The following is a 9,687-nucleotide window of genomic DNA, read 5'->3' on the forward strand; positions in this document are numbered from 1 at the left end:
ATGCCTGCTACCTGAGATGGGAAGACTTGAAAGGCCGAGGCTCCTCGATCTCTCTCTGAATGTTTACATGGTGGGCAGGCTCCAAAGGTGCTAGGGGGATGGGAGCCAGGCAGCTGCTGAATCACCTTTACGACTTAATGACTTAACATCTCAAGTTCTAAGGCATCACTTCTGTTTCCCTAAACCAAATTACTCAGGCTCACCTGTATTCAAGGGGAGGGTCTCAAAGGATTTGCAGATGTGTTAAACACACCAGAGTTATGTTCCAGGGAGCCTGGTTGCACTGACAAAACTGTGAACTGGAACCCCCAGGCTGGGGATCAGCCCCTCACCTCCAGGGACCTTGGAACCCCGGGAGGCTCTGCCCCATTTTTGGCTACCTCCTCCACTGATGTCTCAGCCTCACTGCTGTCTGTAACCTAAGAGTGGCTCAAAGGTGTCCGGAGAGACAAGGCCGGGGCTGCTCCAACGTGGTCCCCTTTAGAAGGCAGGGAAGGAAAGAATTCATTCCAGAAGGCTCTTCATCCAAAAGCATCCAAGTAATGAATTAATGAAAATAAACGTTCTCTATTCATGTTGATGAATATGAATATTCATGTTGGGCTTCTACACTTTGTGCAGCTTTGAAAATAGAATTTAATTACTCTATTTATGGTGATTCTTTTCATTTTCCTCATGGACGTGAAAAACCCAAGAGCAATTGAATGGGGAACTTCAGAGGGATAACTAAATAAGTGGTTTTTATTATATTTTTTAAAAATTTCAAACCAATAGTAGTTTGTGTATATGTGTGTGTGTGTTTGAGATATTTCACACTGTGTCAAAATTGCTACAAATGTTCCTGAAGACAGCTTTGTTAATATTACTTACCATTTTCTTAAGAAATTATTCCACGAAATTTAGACCAAAGCATTAGAAAAAGCAAAATTAAACGTACAAAATATCTGTCAGAGGAAATATAGAAGATGGTAAATTAAGTTCAATAGTTCCGAAAAAGTAATATTATGTCATTAATTAATGTTATTCTTTTCATTAACTGATATGAAATTCCACCACACAGTTTGAAATTAACTGGATGGTTTTAAAAATGGCAAATGGACTTAAAAACCAAGATGACCCAACTTTTATTTATATAATCATATATTTTAGACTTTTCTTCTCAATAGTTAATATAGTTCTTGCCAGAATTATGGTTCTAAGTTGCAGGCACAATGACATCCAGAGAAAAATAGGTGTATTTCCTGGACTGTTTTGATTTCCTTTCACATTACTATTTTAATTAATTGATTTAAATTTATTTAATAAAAGAAATTTTAGGAAAAAATTCACGCATTTCTACTCATTTTTTATCTATATGTTTCTAGAAAATCTTTATTAAACCTACAAATATGCAGGTATTATTAAAATGTATATTTGTTTGCATTTTGTTTTTTAAGATACATAAGCATTTTCTAGATTGCTACTAGTCTTTGCAATTAAGTGTTAATGGATAATAGTTCATTGCACCAAATCTTATATAACCCTTTCCAATTGTGACGTATTTGGGTTTCATCCTATTTGCCTATAACCAAAATAGGTCTGTTCCAAAATAAAGAAAGGTTTCCTATCAGTGGTCACACTGTAACAGGTTTACTTAGGGTGTGGTGCTAACATCTCATACTCAGTCTGAAAGAGCTGAGTCTTCATAAGCCCACTCTGCACTGTTGTAGTGACTGCATTTGAAAATACAGTAAATGCTCAGCATTCACGGATTTTATATTTGCAAATTTGCCTATTCACTAAAATCCATTTGTAACCCCCAAATCAATGATATGCATTTCTGCAGTCATTTACAGACATGTGCAGAACAGTGAAAAATTTGATTGACATGATAGACATGTTTTCAGCTCAGAATAGACAAAGGAACACTGCCTTTTTTTTTTTTTAAATTCATACTGTAAATAAGTCTCCTGGTGTTCCTCAGCACAAGAAAGCAGTTCTGTGCTTTAGGGAGAAGATATGTGTTAGATAAGCTTTGTTCAGGCACAAGTTATAGTGCTGTCGGCTATGAGTTCAATATTAACAAGTCAAGATATATGTCAAATAAAGTGTCTTTAAACAAGGTTATGTGTTAATGGGCTGACAACTATGTGACCAGAGACTCAAGGGAGTCAAACCTGTGCTTTCCTTAGGAGCAATGGTTCAGTACTTGTTTACTCAGTGTTTGTAGTGATTTTATAGACCATAACTACTTCGATGGATGAGAATTGGCTGTATATTGGGAAAAAGTCCAGATAAAGAAAATGAAATTAAGCCACATATATACTCTCTCTTTCCCAGTCCCTAAAAGACATGGACAGAAAAGTAACAAACTAGCAACTCTTCCAGGGAATTAAGACAGAGGGAAATGCCCCCGTGTTTGATCACGTTGACCCCTCCTCCCAGTCCCATTCCCTACCTTGCTTTATGCTGCTCTCTGCCCCAAGATGCTGATCTGTAGGGACTCCACCAATAAGGTCCTGTGTCCTCTGACTTCTGGTGCATTAGGCCGATGAGGCGCCCAGCCTAAGGTGGAGGGCAGGAGTGAGTGAGATCATGGCATTTGTTTCCTGGTCCCTCTGCAGGGTGGTCAGCTGAGGCTCCCTGACATCTAGATTGCTCCCCTCATCTTCCAGCAAAGGACAGCCCTGTGCCCTGGCATTCGCTTGCACCTGCAGCATTTTAAGTACACCCTGTAAATAAACCTTCCTATTGCAAGTGTGCCTTTATTTACTGCAGGGACCCTGACTGACATGTTCCCCAGCTTGTTGTATGAGGCACAACCTTGAGATCCAGACTAGAAGAGGCCTGTAGGAGAAAGGTAAATCTTGGGCCAGTCTCACTTAGGAACATGGATACAAGAATTCTGAATGAGATATTAGCAAATATACCTGGCACAAAAATATTGATGATTATGGACATAAGTGTGAAATGCTTAACTTTGAAACTGAAGGTTTTTTGTTTTGTTTTGTTTTTATTGAAGTATAGTTGACACACAATGTCACATGAGTTTTGGGTGAAAACTTTTAGAAGATTTAAATGAAAATATAAGAAAGTAGCTTCATGACCTTGATTTCCTAAAGTGAGACATCAAAACTGCAAACCATAAGAGAAAAAAATCAATACGTTCACTCCATTAAGATGAGGGATTTCTTTTCACTAACATAGCATATAAGTCAAATGAAAAGACAAAACCACAACCCAGAAAAGATATTTGCAGCAAATATACCCCAAAATAATTATTACTAAGGATAAAGAAATCCTACAAATCAATGGGAGGCAAACAACCAAATAGAAAAGATGGACAAAGGACTCAAACAGTTGAAGGTCACAACAAAGCTTTGGCACTCTTCAGCTTTTGTTGCTTGTTGCTTCAAGAGGATGGCTGCCTGCTCACGGAAAAACGGAAGTACAGCCGGAGAGCAGAAGCAGGAGCACGGCAGTCTGCAGAGCCTGTGTGCTTTTTAATCACTTTCAAAATGAGACATGATAGTTACTTAAATGGGTAGCCTGTTTAAGAACTGGAAAACCAATGTTGCACCAGGGAGAACAGCCGCAGAAAGGAGACCAAAGGCTGCATGAGGATGATGGCCTGCCGACAAACCCTGTCACCCTCTGTCCCCAGGTGGAGGTCCTACAGAGACAGTGAGAATGTTCCTTGTCCTGTGACATCTCTGACTTTCTGACCCTTGTGATTTCTCAGGTTTCCTTGTCTGGAAAGGGAAAATGTTCACTGAGCCTTTTGGGGCAATGCCAGCTCTGAGCCATCTGTAGTACCACCTCGTCATTGTTGACTTTCTGCGCCTGCTGCTGGCCTGCTCCCCAGGACCAGCAGGCATCTCCAGCCAATGTCAGCCGTGTCCTTCTGCTGCAGCTCCAGGGATGAGGGTTCAGGGGCTAAGGGCTGCAGTTGGGGCTGGCATTGGCAGCCGAGGCAATGCTCCCCTGCAGCAAAGCTTGGGAGAGTCCTCAAGCAGGTACCCAGACTGCAGATTGCTCTTTGCTGGGCTGGCTTTGAAGGATTTATGGTGGCAGGGTGGCTCTCAAATAGATTTGCTTCTTATCAAGGTAATATCCAGGTCAGCAGCCAGTTGAGAGCAGAATAAAGAAGAGTTTATCAAACAGCACTCAAATAAAGACATAGATAAATGAATGAATGAATGAATGAATGAATGAATAATAATAAGATGGGGAGAAGAATCCAAATGAGATCAAACCTGCTGTTTGCAAGGGCGTATTTGTTCTCTGAGAGTTATCACACCATGACTCTTCTCTATGCCCTATGATGCCAGTGGCAACAGGGATGGAGAGAGGCCAGGAAGGGGAAGTTCCCAGGAAATAGCCTGAAGCCCCAGGGCAGTTCTACCTGCTTCACGTCCAAGGCTTCTGGAGGAGGTTTCCCCTTCTTATTGAAATAGCCAACATGAATGAGCCCTGTGTGCCAGGCACCGCTAGGTACTTCTGTACCTTTTATAACAATCTGATGTATTTACTGTGCTATGGATTTTACAGATCAGGTAACTAAATCTCAGGTGAAGCAGCTGCCGGCCACTTTGGAAGGGCAGCCCCACGTCTGACTCTGCTCTGCATCTCTCTTGCTCTTCACGGTAGCCCCTGGCCCTGCAGCGAGACCAGAACTGACCAGCCCAGATGGCTGGGCTCAGTTTGACTGAGCAGGGGGGATGGTCTACCTAGCTACCTGTCCTGGAATATGCCCAGGATCCTGGGGGATGGATTCTCACCTGCCAGATGACATCCAGGCCTCTTCCCATTTTGGGGAGCAATGGCATCCCGCTTTGGGCTTCCAATCAGAAGCAAATCACGATGAGCAATGGTTTTGACAAGACTGTTGAGTGGTTTGTGCAGGCCCAAGAGAACTGGGGTCAAGGAAGAGCCTGTGAAGTTCATCTGGGGTGGAGGGGCAATAATGACAAGGTAAGGTAAAGGGGTAGATTAAAAGCTGCAGCCAGGAAACTCCCAGTGTCCAGACTCTTCAGCCCGCACAAGCAGAGCCATACTGCCTGCAGTGATAAGATACATTCTCCCTCTGTTTCCTGTTAATTTTTTCCCTGGGAGCAGGCTGACAAAGAATTTCCAAGCCTGGTTGGCAACAGACAAAACCAGGAAGTTGTGCAGCTTACAGACAGCCTATAACCTACCACCATGTCACCCATATACCACACAGCTGCAGGTTGATCTAAGCCAAATCTCATGCCCTTGCCACTGTGACTGCTCCAGCAGTGGCCCTGCTACCAGGTTCAGCCTATGAGTCAGAAGACTAGGTGTGCTGGGCTTTTGGGAAAGATGCTTATTCTTTCTTAAGCACCAACTACTAATGAGGCTGTCTTCCTCTGAAGGGTGCAACAGCAAATGAGAAGGTGGCCTGGGCCCAGGCAGGTGAGAGATGCTGAGGTGCAGTCTTCACTGTTCTCATACTTGCCCCCGCGTGGCTCTGGACAAGGGTAGCTTTTTCTTTCTCAGTGCCCTGGGTGTCAGTCATGGAAGGGGGCACAGTGGTAGTCATGTCTGTTCCATAGGAAGCTGTGTGCTTATTCCTATACACCCTGCATCCATGCATCCATGCATCCATGCATCCATGCATCCATGCATCCATCCATCCATGCATCCATCCATCCAACCACCTGTCCAGACATCTACTTGTTCACCCACCCACCCGCCCACTTATTCATCCATCTATCTGTTCCTCTGTCCACCTGTCCATTCACCCACTCATCTATCTGTCCGTCCATCCATCCATCTACCCAAATAGCTTTATTGAGGTATAATTGATATACAATAAACTGCACAACTTGATGAGTTTCAATGTGTATCACCTATGAGATCATCACTATATTCCACACAGTGAACACATCTGTCACCCAAAGTTTCCTCATGCCCCTTTGCATTCTCTACCACCCACTCTTCTTTATTCCATGGACATACACAGATTCCTTATTTCTTATAATTTCAGGCTATAAGTGGGGCCCCCATTTTCCCTTCTTTTATTGACAAAAATGGGGCTCCTATTTTTCACTTTTGCTGTGAACATAACCAGCCCACCTTATGTACTTTTTTTCCATGGATAATCAGGTTCCCTATTTTCCTCTTATCCCACAACTGTAACCAGGCAATGTAATTTCCTACTATTCTATGGAAATAAATAGGTTCTCTATTTGCCTCTTGTTCTGTGGACATTACTGGGCCATATATAGAGCCTGGGCCTCTGCTTCCCTGTTATTTTACAGACGTAACCAAGTTTTCATTTATGAGATAATAGAAAATATATGTATTGGCCTCTGCCTCCAGTTCCTGGCGCAGAACTCTTGAAACCCTTGTCCTGAGTGGGGGAGTATGAAGAGCATCTTTTGTTCTAATATTTGGTCTTTGATCCTGGTTCCTGGCACAGAGCTCCTAAAATCCTTGTATTTCCTGGGTGACAGGAGTTCCTTTTGTTCTAATGAGGTGACTTTGGGTGGGCTCCCTGTTGGGGCTGGTCACCAGACAGAACAAACCATGGTTAGAAACTTGGAATTTTCAGCCCTGCCCCTTATGCTCGTGAGAAGGAAGAAGGGCTAAAAATGGAGTCAATGATAAATCATGCCTATATGATGAAGTTTCCATAAAATCTTAAAAATACAGTGTTGGAAAAGCTTCCAGGTTGATCACCACATAAAGGTGCTAGGAGAGTTGCCCTCCAGGACAGGGCATGGAAGCCTTGTACCCATTCCCACATACCTTGCCCTGTACATCCCTTCCATCTGGATGTTCATCTGTATTCTTTGTCATATCCTTTTAAAATAAGCTGGGAAAAATTGTTTCCCTGAGTTCTATGAGCCACTCTAGCAAATTAATTGAACCCAGAAAGCGAGTCATGCGAACCTTGGATTTATAGCCAGTTGGTCATGAAGCACCATTGACAACCTGGACTTGGACCTGTCATCTGAAGATGGTGATAGTGGGGTAGTCTTGTAGGACTCAGCCCTTCATCTGTGGGGTCTGATGCTGTTTCCAGGTAGAGTGAACTTGCAGGACACCCAACTGGTATTGGAGAGAATTGCTTGTGGGAAAAACTACACATATTTGGCAGCCAGAAGTGTCAGAAAGTGTGTTTTGCAAGATTGAAAAGGAGACTTGCAGGACAGAAAGAACATAGGGAAGAACTGGGGTTTTCCCTACCCAGGTGGGAAGCTATATTTCCTTTTTACCTACTTTCCCCCTTTCCATAGAAATGTCCAGGGACGCTACTTTCTTTTCCACTAATTCCCTGGAATGACTAGGCTCCCTGTGTCCCCTATTATATGGATATTATCGCCCCTCCCCATATCTTTCTTATAAACTTCCATAGACTTAACCAGGCCACATGTTTTCCATTATTCCATGGACATGGCCAAGTTTCCAATTTTCTTCTTATTCCTGAACTACTAGGGCCTGTATTTTCCCTTTATTCCTTGGAAAAGCAATCAGACCTCATGCTTTTCCTTATTTCATGGACAATATTAGGCTTCTTATTTTCCTCTTTATGCATGGACATGCCAGGTGGCCTGTTTTCTCTTCTTTCGTGTGTACAACTAGAGCTTTTTCCTCATATTCTATGAAGATAACCAGGGTCCCTATATTCCCCTTACTATGTGGACATAGTCATTGTCTCTATTTCTTTTTCTGTGGACACAATGGAGCTGCCTATTTTCCTTTCATTCTATAGATATGACCAGGGGCCTTTGCTTGTCCCCTTATTCTACTGACATAATCAGGCCCCCTACTTTCCCCTCATTACACGGACACACCCAGCCCTGTATTTTTTCCTCTTTGCATGGAAATAATCAGGCCTAATATTGTCGCTTTCTATGAATTTCATCAGGGTGAGTATTTTTCTCTTCATTCATGGACATTGCCTTATTTTCACCTTTTTTCATGGACATGACCGGGGTCCCACATTTTCCCTTCATTTTATGGGCATTATATTACTGCCTTTTCTCACAATCTATTCTGGATATAACTAGGCCATTCATTTTCTCTTTATTCCATGATCTTAACCAAGTCCCTGCGTATCCCTTATACCGCAAACATTACTGGAATCCTATACTCTCCTCATTCCATGGACATAACCAAAACCACCATTTCCCCCTCAAGCTATGGAAATCTTCCATCCTTCTGTATTTTTCCACTGATTCATGGATATAATACTGATCTTCAACTTACCCCATGAATATAATCAGGTCTCCCACTTTTCACTTATTCCACAGACATAGCCAGGTTTCCTATTTTCCCTTTAAGCATGGAATTGATGAGGCCTCCTATTTCCCCTCATTCCCATGGATGTGTTTATTTCTTTTTTTCTCCTTCTCTAGGCACATGACCAGGGCCCTTGTTCCCCTCCTTCCATGGAAATAATCACTTTTCCTATTTTCCCTAAATCCATGGTGTAGTAGGCTGAAAAATGGTCCCCTGGAACTTGTGAGCATTGTCTTATGTGGTAAAGAAGGATTTTACAGACGTACTTAAGTTCAAGATCTTGAAATGGGCAGATCATTCTGGATTTTTCAGGTGGGCCTGAAATACTATCTGTATATCCTTACAAGAGGGAGGCAGCCAGAAGAGAAGGAGGGCATATGCCCACAGAAGAGAGACTGGAGTGTTGTGGCCACAACCAAGGAATGCTGGTAGCCAGTGGATTTTTCCCCAAAGCCTCTGGAGAGAGTAGAGCCCTGTCAACACCTCAATTTTGGTCTAGTGAAAATGACTTCAGATTTCTGGCCTCCAGAATTATAAGACAATGTATTTCTGTGGTTTGAAGCCACCAAATTCATGTTAATTTGTTACAAAACCATGGGAAACTAATATACATGGACACACTTGTACTCCCAATTTTCTTCTTATTCTGTGGACAATTTAGTGGGTTGAATTGTGTTCCCCCAAAATATGTGTGCAAGTCATAGCCCCTAGTACCCATGAATGTGAATTATTTGGATATAGAGTCTTTGCAGACATAACTAAGGATCTTGAGAGGAGATCACATTGGATTTAGGGTAGGTCACAAATCCAATGACTGGCATTCTTTTTTTTTTAATGATTTTTTATTATCTTATGTTATTAAACCATACAGTACATCCCCAGATTCCGATGTAAATTTCGATGCTTCATTAGTTGCGTATAACACCCAGTGCACCATGCAATATGTGCCCTCCTTACTACCCATCACTGGTCTATCCCATTCCCCCACCCCCCTCCCCTCTGAGACCCTCAGTTTGTTTCTCATAGTCTCTCATGTTTCATTCCCCCTTCTGATTACCCCCCCCTTCTTTATCCCTTTCTTCCCCTACCGATCATCCTAGTTCTTATGTTCCATAAATGAGAGAAATCATATGATAATTGTCTTTTTCTGCTTGACTTATTTCACTTAGTATTATCTCCTCCAGTGCCGTCCATGTTGCAGCAAATGTTGAGAATTCGTTCTTTCTGATAGCTGAGTAATATTCCATTGTATATATGGACCACAACTTCTTTTTTTTTTAATGATTTTTTTTTATTATATTATGTTGGTCACCATACAGTACATCCCCGGATTCCGATGCAAAGTTCAATGCTTCATTAGTTGCGCATAACACCCAGTGCACCATGCAATACGTGCCCTCCTTAACACCCATCACCAGTCTATCCCATTCCCCCACC

Source organism: Ailuropoda melanoleuca, chromosome 13, assembly GCF_002007445.2.
Source record: "Ailuropoda melanoleuca isolate Jingjing chromosome 13, ASM200744v2, whole genome shotgun sequence".
In the NCBI taxonomy this organism is placed as follows: Eukaryota; Metazoa; Chordata; class Mammalia; order Carnivora; family Ursidae; genus Ailuropoda; species Ailuropoda melanoleuca.